Source organism: Pleurodeles waltl, chromosome 8, assembly GCF_031143425.1.
Source record: "Pleurodeles waltl isolate 20211129_DDA chromosome 8, aPleWal1.hap1.20221129, whole genome shotgun sequence".
Taxonomy (NCBI): Eukaryota; Metazoa; Chordata; class Amphibia; order Caudata; family Salamandridae; genus Pleurodeles; species Pleurodeles waltl.
The window spans coordinates 872,642,338-872,668,277 of NC_090447.1; the positions used below are offsets into that span (position 1 = coordinate 872,642,338).

Consider the following 25,940-nt stretch of genomic DNA (forward strand, 5'->3'; position numbering starts at 1 on the left):
CAACAATACCTCAAGTGCACTATATTATTTTATGATGCTAATGAATACTGTATAATACATGTCTGCAACCTTCTCTGGAATGTGTTCTGACTAAAATGCTAATAAAATTATGTTTTAAAAAACTGGTTATTTAGAGATAGCTCTGGTAAAATGAACCCCTTTTACTTGATTCATACACTCGTTGGAGGTGTAATTATCCAAGTGCCACCTGTTGTGAGGAAACAAAAACATTTTTGGCTACAGTAACAAGCGTGTGAACGTGATGTGGAAAATCGTAGCAAGTAAAAATGTAAATAAAAGCTTTGTATTGTATGTTTTCCACGTTGAGTTAATCAAATAACCTTTTTTCTATAAATAGCAATTGCTGGTAAAATAAATACGTATTTCGTACTGAGAATCACTTGCAACACTTTCAAACGATAACTTGCAATACCTCTGCTCTCTGTACACTTTATTGTAGCAATCTGCCAACCACTCCCTTCAGTGAAACAAACTATTCTCTGCTTTACCTGTAAAATAAGCAGGCACACACCCAGTAGCGGGCTCTAACAAATTCTTACAGACATGCAAAGCAAGCGTTTACTAATCCTATGGCGGGGGAGGAGTAGGTCACGTGACTGTCGCTGCTTCCTCCCCCACATGACATCACCACTGATGCAGCCATGACAGCAGCAAGGCGAGAATGCCGTCCAAATCTGGTTCACTGAGATAAACTGCCTTGCACTGCAGGTAAGGCTGCGTTTATATAATTCGTCTTTCGTCCTCTGGCCTTGCCGCTGCCCTCCCGGCCCTGGCATGCTGCAGCTCAGCTGTACCCGGCGACTCAGGCGCTGTAAACAGGCAGAAGGGAAGCGCAAGTGAGAATGCGGTAGAGCAGGTGCAGGACCTGCTCGCACTTTAGAGATGCGCGTGTGCCGGCTGAGCTGTTATATCTCTGACAGGGATGCTGCCAGAAGGAACTATGAGGCCGAAGGCGGCCCTTGGTAATTCCGGTTCTTCCCGTGCGGTGATAAACGCCCTCTTTGTGCAGGGTAACATAATGACAGTTTGTTGCGTGGGATATTGCAATGCTGTGTGTGTGTAATGCTCTTCTCGCTTCTCGTACGCATGACTGAAACAGAAACTAGGCCACTATTTAAAAACAGACCGTCATGCAGCATGCACAGGGACGAGAATTCCGCTGTGTCCATAACAGCCTCTGCTGTGCTACTGTATGTATATTGATTCAAAATGAATTTAGGTCTGGAATGCAGTTCACGTTTTTTTGGGAGGTGGCAGGCCCAGCAATAACACAACACCACACCGTTTCGCGGTGTAGATATAAGGTGTATTTCGAAAATATGGGGAAAAGATACATGGCCCTGGATAACACTAAAATATCACAAACTCGAATGCAACGACCAAACGAAATGCTATTTATGGTGTTTCAGCTCGCGTGCTACAGTCCACATTGACATCCACCAGTGTAATATATAATTATTTTTAAGTTGCATTGTGGATCAGTGCAAAATAATTTCAATATTTTGCGGGGTGAAACAAACATTTTAAACAAAGCACATGAAAGGAAGGACGTGCATTGTCAGTCCCTGCGCTGCGTGCATTAATGTATCACTGTTAAAGATTTCTCACTGAGCGTTTGCAGTATGTCCGGGAATTTTAACCAAGGTGTAATTTAAGCAAAACATAAGGCTGTCGTCCCAAAGTGCTACTGAATGGTCAATGATTTCTAACATCGGAACAGAAAGGGGTAACGCCGTACAGTGAAATAAAATCTGCGTGCAAAAATGTGTCTGTGTGCTTGTTAAAATAGGCCAAGGGACTCTAGTTTTGGCAGAGTAGATGCAGTCTAGTGTTGGAATGTCCATTCTAGGTCCAAGAGTGTTTGAGGGCTGGGAGATATAAGAAAGTGGCGAATGACTCAGCACCAGTGAAGGTCGGATCCTGTTTCTAATTCTGGTGGGTGTGCTAATACATTATTAAATAAACTCAGTGTCGGATTGGGATCACAATTACGCCTGGGCAGTCCCAAAAAAGTGGCCCACGTACCGGGATTTCCTCTCTCATTGATCGTCGTTCTCTTAAACTTATTGGACTAATTTTTAGAGAAAAGTTGTTAAATTAGGCATTTGAAAGCTTTGAGTGAAATTAAACGGCCACAACCACATATCTGACTAGGGATTTCGGCTGGCCGTTTTTTCTTTTTAACTGCATGCCCGGTATTTTAATGGCCTATTGTGGTACGGAAAAGAAGAAAATCACCCTAAACTGGTATTTTTAATTCTGGTCATTGCATACTTTAAAAGCAAACCTAATGCAAAAGCACATTTAAATATTTTCTTACAGGTGAGTTACACCTAGTCCCAGACAAAGGCAAAAAAGCCAATTCAAAAAAAGAATATCAGTGGTTTTATGTAAGGAGTCCTCGTTATTTATCACAGCAGATTCTGGCTGTTTACTTTTTCTTTGTGTAGTTTTATATAGCGTGAACTCGGTCCAAAAGTATTGGAACCATTTACATGAGCACTAGTTACACTGCACAATATCAAATTCAGTTTTATTTAGGCCTAATTGATTTGCCCACAAGCACACAGGATTCTGAGGAATGCTGGGACTCGAATGTACTTTACGGCCTATCTATTTTTTGGTGCCTCAGAGTGAGACCTATGCAGTTGCACATCCCCCACTAGCCTAAAAGACACTAGGGGCGAGGTGGCAACATCTGCCCCCCCCCTCCCCCCCCCACCATAGGCCTCTGCATAGTCTTTCCTCCTCTACCCACCATGGACAGAATGTGGTCGCCCAGTAGGGAGGCATCAGGGGAAAACACCTGCTGGGTCAGGCACATGGGGGGCCTGAGGTGAGAATGACCCAATGGCCATTTTCAGTGGGCCTCAAGCTTGGCTTGGGTGGATGGAAGCACGGCCAAATGAATACACATTACAGTGGCCTGGCAAGGACCTGCTGGACTGTAAGGCTCTGTGGGCTGGTTAACTGAGTCACTAATAAAACCGGCCCACCTGTGACTATGAAGCACAGGTCCATCGGCCACTTCTCGACTGCCCGCCTTCCCAATCCACCCTGAATAAACTAGCCCCACAATGTTAGTCCTCTTCATAATGGAGCTTCATGAATTGGCTCAGGCTGGTCATTTTAGCATCCATCCTTTTTAAAATCACAAAGTTCTCATTCAAGCGATCAACTGTATTAAAAGGGTTCTGGGTATCATCACTTGTCAATGAGTGATATTTCTCTTTGCAGATGATAAGCATGTAATAACCATTGACAAAGCCAAAGGTTGTATTTTCGTTGAAAACGAGATGAAGTCAAAAGTTATTACATAATTACGGGAGAGACAGACAAGAGCTATAGCATCCATTTGGCCACTTATTACGAGAGGGATCTTTGCATTGCAGCTCCTTCTACCACAGTGCTCTGCGTGAGAGAAGATTGCACTAATGCTATTTGTGCTGTGTACTATCCTTTTGTGAGTTAAACTTATTTTGCCGAACACGTTGTCATTGTTTTGTTTGAGAGGGAAGCTTACACTGCTGCTGCCAAGGCCATACCTATTTTGAGTTTGTGAAGAAAGCGTGCACACTTTTGACTATCACATACTTTTTATGCCTCCAAGGAAAGCACGCACAGATGCTGCCTGTGACTTCCTGAGCTCCTTGTGCAATGGAAGTGTTTTGTTGTTGCCCGTACTACATTTATATATGTTCTGTGAGGGAAGTCTACAGGTCTGCTTCCCATGCGGCCTCTCTTTTGCGAAAGAGGTTTGCACTGTGTCTGTTTATCCTGTACTTATTTATCTTGTATGTATTCTTTGCATTACTATCCCTTCCTAATTGGAAGTTGATGTTTCATTGATTTCTGGTTGCAAACCATTGATCAGATAACAAGAACCTGGTTGATATCTAAATCACAGCGGGGACGCTGTCGCCTAAGTGAGAGCTTCTCCTTTGTCAGTCATGTTGAGCGTCCTCCGGAGCAGCAGGCAGTTGTCCAGGGTGCCACTGCATGCATCCCTTGATGTCTTTCCAAATGGAAAACATTTTTTTAAACCCACACCTGTCCCTTTAAGGGATACACGCTGCTCTTTTTTTTGTAAAAAAAGAACAAAAAACCTTTAGTCGGGGATGGGAACACACGGATATAGATCCGTGGTTTCTTGCAGGCTGCCATCTGTGAGTTAATAGCCATTTGCTGTGAAATAGCAAGTAGCAACCTGCCTGATTAATATTCATTAGGCGGATGATTTCGCTACCTCCTGGGAATGGGCAATTTGTGATGCAACTCTTTTGTAGATAGGTTGCATCATAAACAGCATATCTGTTTGCAAACCAGTGGGTGTGCACTTTGCACATAGAAGTTTATGAACAGGAATTAGTACAGCCGTGTTTGAGGGAGTTTTACACTCAGGTTACCTATGTTGTACCTGTTCTTTGAGTATTTGGAAAAATTGTACTGCTGCCGTTTCTGTTCTAGTAACCCGTGCGAGGAAATCTTGTGTCATTGAGCCCCCACCTGGTGTGTACCTATTTTTTAAATACCTTTCTATTAGTTTGCAACCATAACATTCCCAATATATATAAATCTATCACAGTTATTTTCTGGCTCAGTTGTGCAAATTGCTTATTTGCACATCTTTTATCTGTATGCTTATTGAAACAGAAGCCACTGGTCACTAATAAAAGGGTATTTTTCATTGAAGTTGTGTATGAGTGGAGTTTTGTGTGACAAACATTCAGGGCAGAGTCTCAATTCCTTTAAAGGAAGAGTGTGCGCCGCAATATTTTCAATTAGTCTGTCCTTGCTGTTATGGGGTATATTTGTTAATTGCAACACACAAAGAGATGATGGATGGAGTTCTGAAACTTTGCAAACACTCCCCCCCAGTCACAGGTCTGGGTTAAATCCATCGTTCTTTTGCTCACCATGCCTCCGCAGTTTGGACCCATCCATTTGAAAATCAGTCTTGACCCTGCTCCTGCCCGGAAACAAGCATACCCTAAAACTGATCCCAGGATGCTTGTATTTAGCGATGTATTTAACCCAGATCTGTGACTGGGGGTGAGTGTTTGAAAAGTTTCAGCACTCCATCCATCATCCTTTTGTGTTGCTTAAGTCATCCTAAGTGGCCAGGATATGCCCAGATGTGGGTCTTATAATCACTGTGCCAGTGGATTCAGGTTAGCCTGACTGATGGAGGGTGATACCCTGAAACCGGTCCCAGGAGTCTTGTTTCCGATCCAGAGGGGACCAGGCCTGGTAGTTCAGGCTGGACTGTTCCCATGGGGAGCAGGGTCAAGACTAATTTGCATGTGGCTGGGTCCAAACTGCGGCGGCATGGTGAGAAAAAGAATGGTGGATTTAACCCAGATCTGTGACTGGGGGTGAGTGTTTGAAAGGTTTCAGCACTCCGTCCATCATCCTTTTGTGTTTCTATATTTCTTCAATCACCAGGCATATTGCATTAAATTCAGATGTGGCTTTTTACTGTTACCATGACAATGGGTATTGCTCTCCCTTCCTTCATTTTGAAGTTAAACATAAATGTCTTTTTTCTACTGACATATTTGGGTGGTTTGCTAGATATGCTTTTACTTCTAGTTTGAAGAGTATGGTAGCTCATTGTGTGATCTCCATCTTTCCACCTCATTTTCTTGACTTATCAGTTCTTAATTCTCTGCTGTTGCCCATCTAGTCAGTTCTGATGTCAGACTGCAATTTTAGGTATGAAAGAGGATCGCCATTCACAGATACCTGGTTCTTGACAAGTAAGAGCAACAGATCTGAAACTATAACTTAACTTGACTTTCTTTAGTGTGACCATAAATTCCAGTTTACAGTATGCATGCTTGGCAGGTATTATGAATATGCTTGCTGATTAGTGTTGTTATTTTGTGGGATGCCTCCTCCGAATATTGCCTAATAAATGTCCATTGTAACATGATTTGTAAAAGACACCAGATATTAGTGTGGCCAGAATGTTGCTTCCACCTACTAGTTTGTTTGAACATGTATTTACAAGTTGTTTAACCAAGTTTTTGGCTTCTTTTTAAAATGCCCTCAATAGAAAAGATGTCAGATCAGATAGTGCGAGTCAGAAAGACAAAAATACGTTTAGTGTGAACTTTCAGAAAAGCTCCTTAAATTCACTGCCTAATGCTAAAGTATTTGCCATTCTAGTTGGCTTGTAATTTAATCCCTTGGACTGGAAAGATAGTTTCATGTTGATCAGAGGCCTAGATGAGAGGGTAAAACTGAGTCCTCATCCTCATCTTGACCGTTTACTCAACCGTAGTTGGTGCAGCAGGTTGGCATGCTGTCATTTAGGGGGTGATGGGAAGCAATGTAGGCTGTCTCATAGAATCCCCAGTTGTACAACTCTTTGCCTTTTTACACTTCAAGTACCTTGCTTAGGATAATCATAAAAAGACGTGTCATTGGCTGTGAACGTTCAATTGTTATATATCTTCTGGACTGCTTTCTGGGAGTTCCAACTCTGAATGTTATTAAGTTCCTTGGTGGGATTAAGATATGTTTGCCTTTGTGTTTGTTTTATTAGGAACATCTGTATTTAGTTTTTAAGTCAAGCTTAAGTGTACGACCTCATGTATACTTTAGTATACGTCTCTGTAGGCTTTAATCCATCTCCCTGTTTCTCATCTGCTTGTTTCAGTGTCCTTTAAAAATCCATGTTTGCTAGTGTTCAGTCCTGCCTCTTTGTCCCTCCTTTCCTTTTTTCATTCCACCCATGGAGCAGGAACTAAGTACAGTACCCTTCTGCTTTGCTATGTTTATCAGTTTGTAGGGGTGCTATTTTATTATTTTTTCCCAGCTCATGTTACACTGTGGGGGTCAGGCCTGTAGCTTCTTGCTAGTGTCAGCGCACTATTTTTTTGGTTGGATTCTGGCTGTTTGCGTCTTTTTCTCGATCAGTGCGGCGCCTGCTTCAGGGACGTCACGCTTCATCTTTCGGTATAGGGCCTTTTTGGGAGGCCACACCCCTTTCTATTTTTCTGCACCATCTTACTTTTTTTCTGATTATCAGCGCAGCTCTAGCTTCATGGCTGCTGCGCTTCATCTTTCGGTGTGGGGTCTCTTTGGGAGGCCACGCCCCTTTCTATTTTTCCACATGAATCTTACTTATTGCTGATTATCAGTACAGCGTCAGCATCATGACCGTCGTGCTTTATCTTTTGGTATTGCACATTAAATTCTGCTGCAGGCGCATTAACCGATTACAGATAAACTATCCCTGCACACTTACCTCTTGTTCTCCCTACAGTAATTGTATTTATATATAGCACTTACTACCCACGACCACATTGTAACAATATCCATGTTTTAATATGGAACAGTAATGGGGTGGGGCTCTCCCAGATACATGGCGTCCATTAGTGGACGAGCTGCCCTGCCCATGGGCTTAAGACCCAGCAAAGCATACTTAGACTTTATTAGCAGCCCAGAACACTACTGTAATAAAACAGCCTAGAACCCCACTGTCATGAGAGCCCTACGCCCCACAAAACAGCAGTGGTCTATGTGTTCACTGGCCTTACACATACAGCTGTGTGGAAATCCTACTGCCCGACACCCTGGATATATTGTTTGGGGTCAAGAGCAACAAGTTTTCATATTTATTTTGTCCTTAAGACAAGTAGGCCCAACCCCCTGCAGCACAAACGTTTTGGCTGCCAGTTTACTCTACCACATTAGGGATCAAGGGAGGGCATTATCTACAGAAAAGGGAACATTTGTGTCCATATGTAAATACTGTTCTAACTTGTATTTATGGTTTATTAATGCAATGCCTTTATTATTAAGGTGAGTGTGCCCTAAGGACATGTAGTAAGCTCAGACAGCTCTGCTGATAGTAGTTCCAGTATAACAATGTGTACACATGTTTGCAAAGTTGGACAATATGAGGCTACATGTAATGCTCCCAGATTGCCCTCTGATTAGATGCAAATATTTGTAGAAACTTGAAAGCAAAATTGAGGATTCTTTGATTTCAAAATCAAAATGTTCATAAAAAAATGCAATGAGATAAAAAAACGTTTTGCTAAGCTGCTGTGAAATTTTAGGTACCATTTCTTTGAAGCATCATTTAGTAAAATGTGTTTATGCATGCTAGTATTTCTAAAACAAATATGTCCATAATGGAAAAATCAGTGTAACCAGTTTCAACAAGGTTATGGGAAACATGAAAGTAAACAAGCATTGTCAAAGTCAGTAGGTTTAACATTGGTCGTCAGCCTTTTGATTTTGTCAATGCGTGTCTTGTTGTGACATGGTTTTTGTAAAACTTTATTTCTGTGGGAGCTGCAGGGCCCTCACTATTATAACAAACATTGGCAAACGCAGAAAATATTTTTTGATCTCAAAAAGCACACATTGCTACAGCAGTTACTGCTATTGAACAAATCTTCTTTGTGTGCCGATATGCACATTGTAAAAGAGCACAGTGCTGTCACTCAAAGTGAAGTCACCCAATAGACAGAGCGAGAGAGAAACAGAGAGAGAGAGAGAGAGAGAGAGAGAGAGAGAGAATTCTAAAAAAAACAAAAGGCCTTGTTAATTCCAAACCAACTTAGAGGCCCAATTCTTAAAGGAAGTCCCAAAAGTGCACCCATGGTATATGTCCTTACATTAGTGCAGATGTACAACTCATGAATTACCAAGAATATACAGAAGTAGGCCAGGAATTGGTATTCCTAGAAAATATTTACTTTTTTCCCCAACTGTCAGGAATACATGTCCAAAGTTTCTTTGTATGGAAAACCATTAGAGAAGAGCTGGTAAAATCCCCTAAAACATGCACGTTCGTAGGTTTGCACAGACTCAAAAGGGAATTCCAAACCTGGAACTATTGCTTACTGCTACCTACAGCCTCAGTATGTACATCTGTGGACAGGTGGCAAAATAAGGGATTTGCTTGCATTCGAACCCTGAATAGGAGCCCTGGCATATCATAGAGGCTATTATCAGAGCCATTATATATTGAGATTGCTTTCATGTTTTTTTACCGCACTACATGGCACCAAAGGGACCAGTGGATGTTGTTACAGGACAAGTAGATTTATGAAGCAGCCTGTCCCATGGACAAGTAGATATTTTATTAAAATAGCTTTTAATTAGGGCTTCTAACAATACTTACCAAACCTCAGTAGCGCCGCTGATCTATTAAATATTTTTCTCAGGTGACAGGCGCAGCCTGAATTGTACATTGCTTATTGGTTGTAACTGTCAGGACGACGCAGCAAACTGGAGGAATACATTTGCATTACCTTGCCGTAGTGGCCGCTGTCCTGGGGTCACTGTCAGGAATGGGATTGGACTTACTTTAGGAGTACGTGTTTTTTGCCCTTATGTTGTTAAATGATAGGTTTGAAGGCACCCAGCTGACAAGTTGCACAAGTCATTGTTATAATATGGCCGCCCAGTTATCTGTCCAGTGCCGGCGGTGTCACGTCTAGTCCTTCTTCTGTGTCCCTATACCTAGCACCTCTCTGAACCTCTGGTTCTGTATCCCTGCAGGAGTGATTTTTTGAGAGGTGCATCGTGGAATTCGCCAGTCCCTGCAACAGGCAGGTCTGCGATGCCGCCCCTCAGCCTTTCCATTGTAATGCAATAAGCACCAGTGGGTGGCCGTGTCCATCGTTAGACATGGCAACCCCTCTGCCTCACCAAGGCCTTCCTGCTGCTGCGGTCAATGCGAGCCTGAGCCTGCAGCTTCTGGCCGAGCAAGTAATTACTCCTGTAGCAGCCCTATGTGATCAGCAGGCCAGGCAGCATTGAGCCTGCATTCCTACCCCTGTATAGCGCACCCCAGGGGGTACCAGAGGTCTTCTAGTGCTTTTTGCCTTCAACCATTCTTTTGTTTGATATAGAGGCTCTTTCTTCCTGGTTCTCTACAGTTTACTGGTGACAGTGGCTTAGTCCTCCTACCATTCTAGTGTGTGTCCATGTGGCAAACTCTTCCCCCCAGCTAATCTCGAGTGTGCATGCTGAAAAATTACAAGAAAACAGTACTAAAAACAATCTAAGAAATGTTCAAAGTCAAGAGCAAGACTCTCTGCAGTAAATGGTAGTGCTTTAGTTATAAGCAGAGCCACTGGAATTATGTGGCAGAGATGACCAAATTATGCGGCAGTGTTGACCAATTTATGTGGCAAGTAAAGCTCTAACTCAAGCAAATCCGAGGCCTATTGCATTGCAAATGCTTGTTTACTTCCCTCCTGAGGTAAGAGGTTTATGCTTTATTATACGTTTAGAAGGCAGAGATAGGGTGCTACTTTGGTACTTTAAAAGGGGATTTAGCAAGTGTGTGGACATGCAGCGATTTTGGCTCTGTTTACGAAATAACTGTATTTCTGCTTGTAAGAAGGATGCCAAAAGCAAATTGGCATATTTCTTTAAAAAATGCAAACAGAGGGTCGAAAATACTTCTTGAATTCCGGGTAACGCACACTGTTTTTTAAATAAAAATTGATGCTATTCAAAATAAGCTCTTTTTTTCTTAAAGACAACCTTATGTGCATTTTGTCATTTTGAACCATTACATTTCACTTTGCGCATTTTGAAAGTTACAATCAAGGGCGTCACTTAGTTATGCAGAGCAGAGATGCAATATGAAGAGTAAACACGTTGAAACAAATTGCAGTCAGTTTGGTAGTAAAATGTAACAAGCGGTCAATTGCTCAGTCACAAACACCTGCAAGAACCGGAACTGGAGTGGAATAGTTCTTTGGTGCTGAAAGTTAACAGTTTTAATGCTGAACGTGGGGAGAAAGAAAGGGGAAAAGCGGGAAAGATAGGCTTATAGCCCATGTAGAGACAATAAAGATTCCCAGTATTGTGGTTGAGGTGGGAACAAATCTGTAAAGGAAGATGGGTTGTTGGTTCAGGTAGTGCGCAGGCTGGTGGTCACTGTTTATAACCTGTGAGTTTACCTATGGAAGGAAATATACAGTTCAAAAAAGGTTAAGACAAGCATTTCTGCCTTAGGTGGGGTCTCTGCCGTTGTCATCAGGTGGTCCAAGTGTGTGTTACAAGTCACTGCAAAGGGCTGGAGGAGAACTCTGGTCTCTTCTCTCTATGGTGCAGACCTTTCTGCATCAGCTCACTTGAGAAGGGCCCAGGACCAGGCTTCCAGGGATGGTGAGTTTTTCGTTTTCCACTGCTTTCTTTGCTAGAATGAGGGCCAGATTTGGTAACTTATTGGCTGCACGGTCTTTCATGGACCTGTTGTTGATCCGCAGCACTACTGAAGGCAAGTCATGTGGGATAGGTTTGGTTACTTATTTAGGTCCAATGTGGACCGAGGAGGGGACAGGACCAAAGCATGTGTGTGAAGTCAGCAGCCGGAGCTGAACATAAGAAATCCAGAAAGATAAGCTCTGTGTAGTATTGAATTCATTTAAATTTGCATTACAGGAAATTGTGCTGAGCATGATGAGTGCTTGCACCCACCTTTGGTTATGAATGGCTCTGCCTGCTTTGGCTTCCTATTTGTCTCTCAGCTGGGATGCATAAGGGAGGCAAGGGGAAGAAGGGGCCTGTAAAACCTTAAACTATGTCTCTGCCTGTGGAAATGGATGTACCTTGGGGCGAGTCTGAAACGTGCTATAGCCTGTTCTGGGCGTGTTGGATGGTGATATATTACAGAAATTGCCCCTGTGGAGACTACACTTGTCCATCAGTTCCTCAAAGGAGAGAGAGAGAGCTCCTCTTTAAAGAGATCACCAACAGTGCAAGGTTTAACTCTAGCCAATGGTGTAGATTCCTTGAATTAATGTGTCCAGAATGGGTAGGTAGGCCCAAGGTGGAATTGCAGGGGCTAAGGGACATATGAGCCTGGTGAGTTTGAGTGCATGTGAGTAGCATGTAGCGCTTCTCGGTGGACCCGAGGATGTGGGAGATAGCATTGAGTGTTTATGTGTAGGAAGGGATTCAGGTCCTCCACTTTCAAAGGCAGGGATTGTGTGGCTTTGTCCTTGAGGGAGACACCTGAAATACATCTACTTAATCACTACAGTTAGTCTGCGAGATAATACAATTCAAATTAAGAGGCCCCGAACCCACCCGCATCAGAGGGGAGGTGGAATTAGGTAAGTGCCACCCTTCTCCTGCCTGAGTGCCATATGAGTTTGCCTAATAGCGTATGTAAGTCCGGAAAGAATGTTTCCAGGCGGAGGTAGGGACAAAGTTGGAAAATAGTAAAGCAGAAGGGGAATGCCCACCATTTTTGAGAGGGCTATACACCCAATTAGGGATAAAGGAGGGATTTCCAAAACAATATTTCAGTGGAGATGACTGTAAGAGATCTAGTGAACTTCCCATCATGATGGTCTTTATCTGAATGATATACCTCAATACCTAGGCATCAAAATGTTGTATCTTCCCAGTACAAGAGTTGTCTCCAAGATCTATCTGAGTCCTGTGTAATATATAAGGAACCAACGGAAAGTCATAAGATTTTGGCCAGTTGACAAAGAGACTGGAGGCAGCTGCAAAGTCTATTAGAAGCTTTGCTATTCTGACTGTAGAGCCCTGAAATATTTGATATGCACGAGCAGATTGTCTGTATATAGGGAAACTGTGTGAAGACCATTGGGAAGTATGATTACCCATGACACTCCTCCTGCAAGGAGTGGAGTGCCCATGGCTCAATGGAGAGTGCAAAGAAGAGAGTGGACAGGCGGAGGCCTTGTCGAGTTCGGTGATTAACCCCAAAGGAAAGGGAAATAGATTCCCCTACTCACGCAGTGGGGTGCGACTAAAGTGTCGGAACGTACCGGATGAAGTGAGGGCCGGAACTGAAAGGCCAGAGGCCCCCAATCAGGTATTTCTAGCAGACAGTGTTAAATGCCTTTTTGAGATCCAGGCTAATATCCAGAGATCTCAGCAAGGTGGAGGGACAGCTTTCAGGATTCTATATAGGCAATAGAGATTTAGTGAGGTGCTTCCTTGTGGTGGTACCTACACATTTTGGTCCAGTTGAATTAGTTGAGGGAGGTGTGGGAGGACATGAGAGACCAGGATTTTGCTCAATAATTTCTAAACTGAATTTAGAATAGCTCAGTGATAATGGTTTGGGAGGTGTCCTGCCTGGGGAGCCAGGCAAGGAGTCTCCCCGCTTTGTCTCCCACAACATGTGACCGGGCAATGTAATTTAAACAATCGAACCATAGAAGCTTCACCCTTACGGATGCCTTGTGGACCCGGGCTGAGCCAATGGCCTCTCTGAAGGCATGGTTGACCTGACGCTCAAGGATTTTAATTGCATCTTCGGCTCTTGTGAGGTCCTTCTCGCTCTACCTGCAGGTGATTGAGGCCTCACGGATACCATGGCCATGTATGACCACTTTTGAAGCGTCCCACTCAGTGGCGTGGGAGGGGGTGTAGCCTCCATGTATTTCAAAGCAGTCACTTATATGGGAAGCCAGAGTGTCTCTCAAGGGCTTGTCCTCTAAGACTACGCCCTGAAGACACCATGTAGGAATAGGGGGATTGCCTGCCCCCCATTGAAGGGAAGTCATTATCAGATTATGGTCTGATATATGCCTACCAAGATAGCCAGCTGTGAAAATGATGAGCAAATTTGTGCTGAGCATACAATGCAGTGGAGACTGACATTCAGACCTAGTAGAGGAAAGTAGCACAACTATAAATGGAGCCCTGGATTAAGTTGTCTGCAGACATCAACCAAAGTCCAATGTCAGGTTCAATCTGTAAGGACATGAGCATTATTACTCGTAAGAGCTTGTGGGAAAGAGGGGTGCGATATATCCAAACTCGTGTCTAGAACCGCATTAAAGTCCCCTCCTAGCACCTAGGGGAGATGGAGCCAAGTCACTAGGAAGATTTATCACTATACGAGAAACACAGGTTGCTGTGAATTCGGGGCATACATTCTGCCCTGCACTAGCGGTGAACCCTTTAGAAACAAATTGGGCATCAGGAGCTGTGTAGAGATGGGAGTATTGTACAGCATAGCTGCCACCTTCTGAAGAGGAACCTTTAAATTATCTGTTAATTAATGTAACTTGTGCCTTTTTGGGGTCTAATATGTATTTGACTTAATGGTTGTTGTTACCTTCCAATTTATTGCTAGGAAAGGTAGGTTGAAGGGTAGTAGTGTTACTTGAAACTTAATAATTACAGTGTTGAGTAGGGAAAAACTCTTTTTATTTTCAAAAATGTTTTTATTGATTTTAACCACAAATTTCCCAGTGGTGGCTCACTCCCTCCTTTTCTTGTGATGTTTCTGGGAGCAAACTCTCACCAAATAGATTGGGCACTCCAAACTCATGCAATAATCCATGCCCTTGGCCCATTTACTAACAGAGGGGCCTTCGGATCCTTCCAAGCCTGTGATATGTCTCGCTTGCCGATCATCAGGCCGAGCCAGATCAACGCCTTCTGGTACCTTTTCTCCTCCATGCTTCTGTAAGATGTAAGAGAAATAATTTCGTGTCTCTAGGTATTTTCCAACCCATTATTGTCTCCCTGCTCCAAAAGGGTGAAAGGACAGGGCAGTGCCAGAATGTTTGCATTAAATTGCCACTGGGGTCATCACACCTTAGGCAACTTCCCGTCATAATCAATCCCATTTTGCACAGTCCTGCCCTAGTGAAATTTGTGTGATGTAGCATTTTTAGTTGAATTAATAGGAACTGGGAGGCTATTATCGCTTCCATAGGGGCGGCCACGGCCTCAATACAATCCTTGCCCTCTAGTTATCCCAGATCTCGCTCCCACAAGTTCCTCACTCCTGCCAGTCAGGCTGATTACGAAGTAGCATCTGATAAATGGCAGATAGTTTGTGTGGTTTGATATTAGTGAGTAGTATCTTAGCTTCCAAGGGGGAGAATTCGGGAATGATTTAGACGGACTGTAAGTAAGGTACTAGTGCATGTCGGAGCTGGAGATAATGGAAAAACTGAGTGCGTGCATTTGATATTCCGCTTCTAAGTCCTGAAAGGACTTTATGGATCTGTGATGAAGCACATTGGCCAACAATGAAATGCCTATGTTGTCCCAGCCGGGAAAACTTCGTAGGGCCACGACCTGCAGGAGCCTGTTCCCCATTCACAACGGAGTATCCAAGGTAAGCGCACCCATCCACCCCATGGATTTTGTAGCTTCCCTCATATTTTCAGCACCACTCTTGTTCCGGTCGGTAGGGAGGTCTGGATGTTCCTCCCCCCAGAGCACGAGTGGGAGGTAGCTGTGGTCCATGTTCCACCCCTCAGTTGTATAAGCTGGGTGTTCAAACCCCTTGAACCACCAATCGTTCAGTATAAAAAGGTGTGCAACCCTGTAGTAGAGGAGCATGTTGGAGAGTGGCTATCCCACCATCAAAGGGAGATCCAGGGGATTTCCCCACCCCAAAGCAAGTTACGAATCAGGGCATTAATTTTAGCAAAGAAGGTCTGACACACTGGGAACGGGTACATTTGGAGCTGATAGAGAAGTTGACAGTGGGATTGTGGACACAAACTGTAGTGAGATGATCGAGTTGGGTTTGGAGGCTGGATTTGTGTGACTGAAGCTTGTCATCAGTGATGAAGACACCAAGAGGTGGGAGGAGGTCACATGGCGGTGGGGTATATGGAAGACTTGGTCCTATTCATAAGGAGTCTGAAGTAGGACCTGAAGATCTGGAGGATTAGAAGAGCCTGAGGTCTCCTGAGAGTTATCTAAGAACATCAGGATGTCGTCTGTGTAAAGGGAGATCCTATCGCTCACCTACGAAGACCATTGAAATCCACTTAACACGGCCATCCATGCTCAGCCATACTGCCAGAGACTGAATGGCTAAGACGAATAGAAAGGGTGAAAGGGGACATTCCTGGCAAGTGCCCCTTTCAATTGAGAACCAATCTGATACGACTCCTCTGACTTGGGTCCGCACGACAAAGATTAGTATAAAGAAGGCGCACAGAGCTAATGAACTGAGGACCAAAGCCAATGCGAACCAGGTGAATGAACAGATAGTCCCAATCTACTGAGCCAAACACCTTTCTAAAATTTACCAGGAGCAGGGATGTCCAGACAAATGCCCACTGAGCTCTATGGTGTTTTGAACTCAGTGTATATTGTGCAGTGTGGGCTCCCCCAAGGCATAAATCTGGACTGGTTAATGTAAACAAATTGAGCGATCACTCCCTTAAGTCTAGTAGCTAGCATCTTAGCGCATATTTTGGCTTCTGAATTTAATAAGAAAACTGGTCGAAAGTCCTCGCAACATGTTCCATCGTGGCTCGGCTTAGGGATCACCACTATTTCTGCTGACCTGAGATCCTGAGGTAGTTCACCTGTTAATAATGAAAAAGTCGAAGTTGATGTGCACCATGATATGTTCACATATAATAACGAAATTGCATCAATATTAGCAAATTCACTCGTCATGAACTCTCCATAAACCCTGACTCAGAAATACATGATCAGGCAGGCTCTGGTATTTAGGTCTGAGGGTACTGAATGACAGGTCACGGTGTGGCAGTACGTAGCCGGCAGACAGGCGCGCAAACAGGAAATTCAAATCAAACAAACAGATAAGCACAGAGAAACCACAGTGGTCCCAGGAGATTGGTCCCAATAAAGCACATATGGCCAGAGGGGTGAGCACATTCCCAAAACACCATAAAGTCAGATGCCACATGCAGTTAGGAACGCTCAATCAGAACACAGGACGCACAGTAACACGCCGCAAACATGCGCCCCTCATGCCAGACATCTGTACACATTACCCACTGGCCCTCATTGTGTCCACGCAAGGTCGAGGACCATCTACATTTGTTATCATAGACCTTATTTACATCTCCAAGATAATGGCCTACATTCTTTGCGTAAAAAGCAAAGCCAATATTGTTTTATGGTACCCATAGAAATGTATAAAACACTGCTCATGACAATTGTACTTTAAGATAGTCCTCAGACCTAATTTCTGTAACTGTTCTCCTGGACATAGTGTTTAATTAAACCAATTGTTCCTGTTTTGTCAAATGCCTCTTGTCTTTTGTTTTTTCAAGGTAAATTCACATTCAATCAACACACCTTTCGTTAAGGCCTCATTAAAAGTTTTTAACAATAAGAGGCCCACCTAGGGCCAGAGCAGGCTCCAGAACTCTGCAGGATACCCCTTTGGTACCAGCGTTTTACTAGCATGGAGTTGCGCATTGGCTGCTCACAGCTCTTCGCAGGTGATCTCTGCCTCTAAGGAGTTGGGATCCGTCTGAGAGGTGTGGACTGGTACATCCGCCAAGAATTGGTGGAGGTCTGCCCGAGGCCCGCAGGGATAGAGCTGTAAGGGTCCTCATAGTAGGCTGTGAACTTGTTTTATTGTGGCCTGCCCACCCATTATTCGGGGCCCGGAGTCTCCAGGAACACAATGGGAGCACTAGTAACTCGTGGAGTGCAGAGCCAATGCAGTGTCTTTCTGCTTTTATTGCCCCATTGGTAAATACCGCTGCAGGTGGCTAGCCATGCCTCACGACCCTCCCATGTGAGGTCTGGTCTAAGCAGAGTTTTTGTATGAAATGAGTCACGTAGGAGGGCCTCTTCCATTGTAGCAACATATCTTTGCTCGAGGTCCAGCACTCACGCCTCGAGGTATTCCACCTTCTGCTGAGTGCGTGCCCTCTGTCCCTTGCAAAAGCTTATAATGTCACCTCAAAGGGTGACCTTGAGGGCCTCCCAGAGAACTCCTGAGGATGACACTGACTCCTGGTTCCAATGCAGGAATTGTAGGCATATGCCTTTGGTAGGTCTCCTGAAACTCCTTGCACTGGAGGTACCAACGGTTCAGCTGCTGTCCTCTCAGCAGGATACAGACATTTAATACAAGTGGCAGTCACGTTGGGGCATAAGAAAATGGTCCAGGCGGGAAAAAGATCCATGGGCCCCGGAGTAGAAGGCATATCCTCGAGCAGTTGTGTAGTGTGCATGCCACAGATCAACCAGAGACATATTGTGTATAAAAGCATTGGACTGCGGCCGACAGTTACAGAAGTGAAGGAACTAGACTAAGATCAGTCACCCCATTGAGGTCACCTCCCAGAACTCACGGTGCATTGGGCATCTCCCAAAGGAGGTCACCTAGCTTCCTCAAGACCTCTCAGGTAAGGGGTGGAGGGACATAAATGCAGATCTAGGAGAGCAAGAGCCCCATAGGATGCCCATGACTGCCACATATTGGCTTAGGGTGTCATGCCACACCCTGGACACCACCAAGGGGACATGCTGTTGGATCAAAATGGCTGTACCCCTTGAGCCACAGTGAGAACTTGAGTGGTCTATGGGCCAGGAAAGAGCAATTGTTGCCCATGAGATGTGTTTCTTGTTACATAAGGATGTCCACATTGGACCTATGAGCCTCCCCGAGTACTGCCCCGCATTTGATTTTGCGAGCATGCTGTTGACATTCCAGGAGAGGATAGTCAGTCTGGGGAAAGAGGTCGCTGAATCTCAATTAGGCATTTAGTACGATGCTTCATGTAACTGTCGCTGAGCAAGTATTTGATGAGCCGTCAGAGGGATAAGCCAAAAAAAACCTCTGCCAGCAACTCCGATCCTCAGCTCCCTCCCCATAATTTGCGAACTTGAAGTACCACTTGTGATGGGACTAGGGACAGTTGCCATCTGGGCTAGCCTAAGAAGTGAATCTCCCCTGCAATACAAACCCTCTCCCCAACTACCCCAAAGGAAAACCTCCCTACAAAATGATCCCAAACCCACTAAAGAAAAAGGGTGATGGGAGGCTTAGTGTGGAGAACGGTGCAAAAGCACATCGCTCCCTCTCCACAGCAGCACAGGCACCTGTCCTTTTGGAAATCTGAGACAGTACAGAGGGTCTGGTATGCTCGGCGGAAGTTCAGTAGAAGTCATCTCTGGGGGCACCTTTACCTCTGCAGTCAAAACCTCCCCTTGCGTAGGGGAGCTCTGTGCCCTTCGGGAGCGAGCTCTATGATCCTGACGACGTGGCTTCCTCTGCAAAGCAATATGATTCCCAACTGGAGGCCCCCAGCCCACCCCTCTAATTAACCCCTCCACCCCCTTGCAAAGAGGCCCTCCCGCGTGCAGAGTTGGGCACTCCTCAATCCAATCACGTGCTGCCTCAGGCGAATCGAAGAAATAGGTTTTATTCTGAAATATGACCTTCAGGTGAGCCAGAAAGAGGAGCATGTATTTGATGTCCATGGTTCCAAGTTGTTGCTTTGCCTCTTGGAATCTTGGAAGGAATTACGTTGTTGTTGGACTTTAAGGATGTAGTCCGGGAAGGTCATCACAGGGGAGGTCTGAAATGTCAATGGACCTGCTTTATGGGCTGTACGGAGGATGGCATCTATGTCTGCATAATTGAGTACCCGGGGATTGAAAGGGCGAGGCGGAGCCCCCACTGGTGGCTTCACAATCAGTGCCCAGTGTACCCGCTCAACTATGAAGCAAGATGAAACCTCCGTCACGGGTACCAAGCTCTTTAACCAAGCACAGATGAAGGAGGTGTACACAACCCCCTTTGTCCCTCAGGGATACCCATGATGCGCAGAATGTTGCACCTCGATCTGCCTTCAGAATCTTCCACTCATGTTTCCAATTGTCCCACCAGGCACTGCAAGGTATTGAGGTGGGTTTTGTGTGATCTGACCGCATCTTTGGTCTCGGAGACCCCACTCTCCACCTCCGTGACCCTGTGTTCAGTATTCCATAGATCCTGTCGGATTAGGGACAGATCCACTTTTATCTCTCCCATTTTGCCCTCCATTCTGTCCTTAAGATCTTGGATCACCTGCAGGATGAATGAGGCGTTGAGGCCCTTCACTGGGGGATGGTGCCTCCCACTGCACTGACATCATCTGCTGTGGTCACCTATTTAGTGAATTTGGCAATTTTTTGTTGTGATGCAGAACTAGAAGTTTGTCTGGTGCCATGTCGAGCCCAGAAGGGTCCACCAAAGAGGGCAGACTCAGACAGACAACCGGGGGTTGGGGGAGCTCAGGCAGGAGTGGCCGCATACAGCCGGACACTCAAGGGAACCACTCTGGCCAGTTGTAGGTCATGTACGGTCAAATGCCTGCCCTTGTTGTACCTGATGAAGCAATGACCACAGGGTTACAAAAAGTGTCTCTGTCCACGAGAGCTGCTCCACATCAGGCCCAAGGAAAGCATTCACATATCCTTCCATGCAGAAATATCAACAATATTCTTTTGTTGGCAAGTCTTAAGGGAGCAGCCCATCTATACACTCCTCCAGTGGGCCCCTTCCGCTATGGCCAGGCACCATGTGACCCGATCACACCACCAAATGTAGGCTGTCCTCGCGTAGCCCGTGGATGTTGCGACCCCCGCAAAGGGACCCTCGGGCTCTGGACGCACCCCTCGCAGTCTGCCCCAGCAGGCGAGCAAGAGCCTTAGACGGCAGGAGAGAATAGGCCTAGTCCCAGTCACAAATGGCCAGCAATGAGGCAAAGGTGTGTTGGCTACCCTGCAAGCCGCCAGACAGAAATGCCCCCAAATAGCACAAATGAAGAAAGGTGTGAGGGTTCAAGGTGCCTCCAAGTCAACAGGGCCGCCACGTTGGCCTGTCACGGCATCCCCCCTTCAACAACAAAGTCTCATCTCAGGTCTAGGGCAGAGCAACAAGGGGTCACAAGATGAGCCTGGGGCCAATTGCAGATGTAGAAATGCACAGTCGATGGGAGAGAGCTCCCAAGCCAGCTCTTACTGGTGTTTGCGGCTCCAGCTGCACAACTCCTCTTGGCCGCAGATGCGGCCTGATCACAGGTCGCAGAGCAACCCGGCTCCGGGACTGGTCACCTGGACAAGTTACTAGTCGAGGGGCCACCCAGGAGTATACAAAAGCCCCTGGGCAAGCAACAGCACCTCTGTGCCCCTTAGAACAGGCCCTGGGGCTAGGGCATGTCCAGCCTTTCGGGCGTCTTCATTGGTCAATCCCTACCCAGCACAGCTGATGTGCTGCGGTGGAGCTCTACTGAGGAGCAAGCGCCATGCTCGACTCCAATGCCACTCCGGAAAAGCCTATTTTTAAGACTAGAATAGTTTCTCATTGATCATATCTTAAACAATAAGTTGCTGTAAAACAATACCTAAGCAATGCTCAGCACATATTTTAAGCAACTTCTCAGATTTACGTAATTTTATTTCAGATACCAATTTTCTCTTTGCGATGTTGCTGGAGTACATGATCATTAGATTATAATTTTTCTTCCAGATCTCCGGGTATGCAGGTGAAACCAGGAAAACAGTAGGAAGAAATATTGATTGCTTTTTTTTTTATTTTGGTACTTTGTAGTTGTGGAGTTGATAGCTTCTCTATGGAAGGGAATTTCATGCAGTACGTATTGGCTAAATTGCTGTACACTTCAAAATATAGATATCCTTCATATCCTGTAACGTAAGTTGTAATGAACCAGTGTACATATTCTGCAATGATGCCGGCCATCTCTTGGATAAATGTTGCATATGCTGAAACTGGAATTGCTAGAGGTCTGGAACCGTTTACCCTGGCCGGTGATTTAAACCAGCCATTTTAGGTGAAAATACATAAATTGACTGCTAAGAGTAATTGGGTACTACCAAAGCTTAGGTCATGATTGAGACCACTCATTGGTGAGAGGATATACTGCAAACATTATGCCCATTTAAGTAACTGTATATTTTTTGTTTTTAGAAGCACACATATTTTTCCCAAATTGATAAGTTCGCGTCAGCTTTTGAATTTGTGCATAATGATTCTTCCTTTTACATAGCTGCTTCAGCAGAATTCCCAATGATTACCCTAGGAGAAGTGGCTCATTGAGAACACATAGGTTTATGGCTTTGTAGATCAGCATGGAGTAACACTTTGCAATTAGCATTTGAAATGTGGGTATGGTGATATTTATTTTGTATATGTTGAAAGATAATCAGAGAAGATGGATCACAGACTATTCTCATTGCAAGTAAAGCAGTTCGATTAAACCCAAAGGGAACTCGCAGAGTCCATTTTAACAAGCATATAGGAGTAATATTGGCAGTGGGTTTCAAAACCTAAATTAGAGTGGTGCATTTTGTTCAAAAAGGCAAACATTTTTAAAATCTACAGACAAAATACATGAAGGTGGTACCACCGAAAATAGATATATATCACTGACAACTAAGACAAGAAGACGAACACATCTTTAGCATTACAGGTCCAAATAAATTAGTGCTAATTAAGTAAGTTAATACATGATCATGCTTTACCAGAAGATGTTACAGGGGAAAGCAGTTCTTTGATACTGTCTGGTGCCTTCATTGTTAAAGGAGGTTTGCATGAAAGGCAGGAGGTTCGACCGACCTCCAGTATCACAGGACATAGGCATATGTTGACATTTTATAAACTGCATTTTATGCAGAAGTTAGATCTGACGATAGAAGTAAATGCACACCAGAATTTATGAAGTGTACCTTAGATTTCGCATTACTCTGGGCATTGAGTTAGTATGAGCAAAATATAATCTGTGTGCTGTAACCTCCTTGAGAAGGTTATGTTTCCTGGTTCAAGGTGATAAGGATACATACATGTTGCCTAACAGCAGAACATCTTCACGTAGACCTAAGGCTTGTGGTACAAATAGGTGCTTGATTGATGAATGTAGGGTGGAGCTAGCGTGAAAGTATTTGGCTGCACAAGACTGTTGTTTAAATCTATTTTTTCAGTCTTTTTGTTTCAAACTGCTTCAATGCACTTCCTCCTCTATAGTTTAAAAGATTAGAAATTTAAATCTACATGGTAATTCAAAGGGGGAAAGTTTTGGTATAACATGAAAGTAAGTGAATAGGCAAAGCTGGGGTGTGGAACTATATCCAATTCGGGGCAATTTCTGCTTGCCCAAGTGGATAGATGCTTCTGAAAGCTACTTGTACTGAAAACAATCCATGCGTCCCCATGTAGTGCCATGTAATGAGGTGAAAAGCTATGACGACATTCTCGTTGTATCAGGCCTATGACACTAGCTGCTCTGATTATGTGAAGGCACATATGAAGTAGTTCTATCAAGCTTCTGATCATACACTTTCCTGACATGCCACACAAGCTGTTTTTCACTTATAAAGGGATTTACTTGCATGTACATTTTTATGGGAGCAAATCCCCTCATAGGGGTCGGAATAAGTGGGAAGTTTATATGAGATAATACACACCGCTAACTAATATCTTTTAGACGAGTATTCACCACTGTCTCTCCAACACCTCCTTACCGTGGAAAAGGTCTAAAAAGTACTTTTGACAAGGGCAGGAGTAAAACTTTTTCCAGAGAGGAAGGGGAGTATTTAGACACGCAACAATAGTTTCCCCAGGGAAATAAAATAAAGTTTGAACACGTGGATTTGCACTTGCTGGATAGATTCTAGCATTAGCAAATTTATGTACATATATTTACTAATTCCTAAAAAGTCTTACATCTGCACTAATGCAAGGTTACAGACCTGCAATTTCAATTATGTGTTTTACTTTATGGGTCTTTAATGTTTTACGCTGCCACATTGGATTTTCCACTGATTCTCCATTTTCATGTTTTAAGTATGGGCACACAAAAACGCACTACAGTTTATCAATGCTGCTTGTGACATTCTGCCTTGTTTTCAAATTCCACATATTTTTGGGTACATTTTATTTTGAAAGCAAGCAAATTGCTCGATAGTTTAGCAAAACAGCCTAAACACCTTTGTCTGTTTTTTCTAATTACAAATACTTGTGGGTACTATCTTTGCTTTCAAAATAAAGTCACCTATTTTGCCCGTGTTTGCATGTAACGAAGGTGTATTCTTTCTAGGAGCACAAAATAGCCACAAATTGTAAATTTTGCAAACGTGTTCACATACTGCAACCACTGTCATTAAGGCAAGCTGAGCGTACAAACCACTGTTTTTCTTAGATTGCTCACCCTTACTATAAATGAGTTATGTTAATAAACAATATGTAAAATTTGGAACAAATTACACAAATGTAGGCATAATTTGCCTTAGCCCTAGACGGTCCTCTTTCTGGCAACTATACTTTAAAGTAGGTGAGCCTACTTATCCTGTGGGCAAAGATAAACATGCAGACTTGTTGTTTTTGACCCCAAACAATATTTTCATGGCAAGATGAAGTCCTCGCTGCTCCAAAGAATTTGGGCAACATAGCTCTCTGGCATTTTATTTGGACTTCTTGTTTACCTCATATCTAACGCCTTTGTGTTTCACATTGAGCTTATTTGACATTGACCATATCTTTTAGCATGGAAGCCCCACATGATTAAAACAATCTAATTCAGGATGGCGTTTAGAAGCTTTCATATATGTTATGACGTTTTAAAATCTTTTATGGTGCTCAGCTGTAATTGTAACTTACCCTCAATTTTACATGAAAGTCCTTTTGACTCACAGTCTGTTGCTGTTCTTATGCTGACATTGGTTTTCACTAGCACAACGCCATGCACAGAATTGAACACTTAACACACGTTTTTTCAAGCATGTTCACTTCAAACTGGTCTGGCTTTCCTTCTCACTGTACCTGTCCATTAAGGCAGGACACGCATTATCACTCTCCCTCTCAAAGCAAAGTAACTTGCCTCCATATACCGCTAACCACAATTGAGGCAAAGATTGAAAAATTGGGTTACAGTATCCCATGCTCCACTGCCCATGCCTCACCCCGCCAGCATGACCAAAATCTGTCCATCACAGGTAGCTTTGTCCATTCCTTAGGTGAGGTATTGATAGGCATTTTCCCGATTTAGACAGTTTTTCCTCCTTATTTCAAAGAAACTGGCAAAGACAGTAGGTAGGATTTAACATATATAACTCAAAACGTTTGATCTACTAACTAATGGCTCTTTCTTGCGCCCATCTCCACTAAAAGACATTCATCCTGGGGAACAGCTTTCAGGGCATATATTAGATTTTTCTCAGGCAGACCATAAAGTGTTATGAACAGTACTGAAAATAAATATTCATCACATGTGTCAGGAATTGAGTCTGCGGTTAAGGAAACCAACAATGTCGCATATCACCAGGCAGAGCAATATCAATAGCAGCCATGTTCACAGTTTCCAAAACAATGTGATTACCATGAAACAGAGTTGGTGAGAAAATGATGCAATTGGAAGACAATAAGAAGAGGCTCATCTCTGGGAAAGCAGTGTGTCAGCTATTTGTCAACAATCTTAATGGTGGTGACAGCTGTCACATGGTTTAATATGTACATGTCTGTGCCTAAAAATTACATAACTTTAGACTGTTTATGTTAGCCTGGAGTGTAGCTGCATATCGTTTTTTCATACTTTAGACTTACTCCTTTTAAGGTCGATCCTAGGCAGTTTGCATGCGCTGTCTGGAAGACCTGTTGTATTGAATAAAGGACTTTGTTCCCGCCTGCTGCTTACCATTGGTTTAGTCCAGTGTCGCTCTTCTTTGCTGCCTCCTAAGTGGTTCATGCAGCGACACGTCACTTCTGTTTTCTGCAGAGGAGCACTGCACAACTACAGTTTCCTTCTGCTTGCATTCTTCATCTGGTGTTGGGGTGAACTCTTGCTTCTGTAATTGTTGCAGTGAGGCATGCCGTGCTTTATCTTTAAGTATGGTGCCCGTGCCCACCACATTCTTTCGCCTGTCATTCTGTTTGTTTAATTTAATCGTGCTGTGACTTAGTATTTTTTTTAATAGATTTTAATTGTTTTGCTCATGGAACTTGTCTTTTCAGTCAAATGCTTCCCGTGTTTCTTATTTCCTCTGTCACCTACCACTTCTGTGTTGCTTTTGCTTCGGTTCGCGGTGCAGTCCCCCAACCACCTCCTACCCATTGCTGCATTTCCTGCTCGTGTCTGCACCCGTCCTTGTTTTATGTTCCAACATTCCATGTGAATGTTTCTGTTTTCCCCTCTGCCCCAGTCTCCTCCTTC

The 25,940-nt window shown here is 44.0% G+C and overlaps 1 protein-coding gene across 1 annotated transcript in view; it reads left to right on the forward strand.

The window, feature by feature from the left end:
* Positions 1-644: 644 nt before the first annotated feature.
* CLCN4 (chloride voltage-gated channel 4) overlaps positions 645-25,940 on the forward strand; it is a 223,027-nt gene continuing 197,731 nt past the window's right edge. Inside the window, exon 1 of the mRNA XM_069205155.1 lies at positions 645-729. The gene's annotated coding sequence lies outside the window, so the exon portion shown is untranslated. The remainder of the gene's footprint in view (positions 730-25,940) is intronic.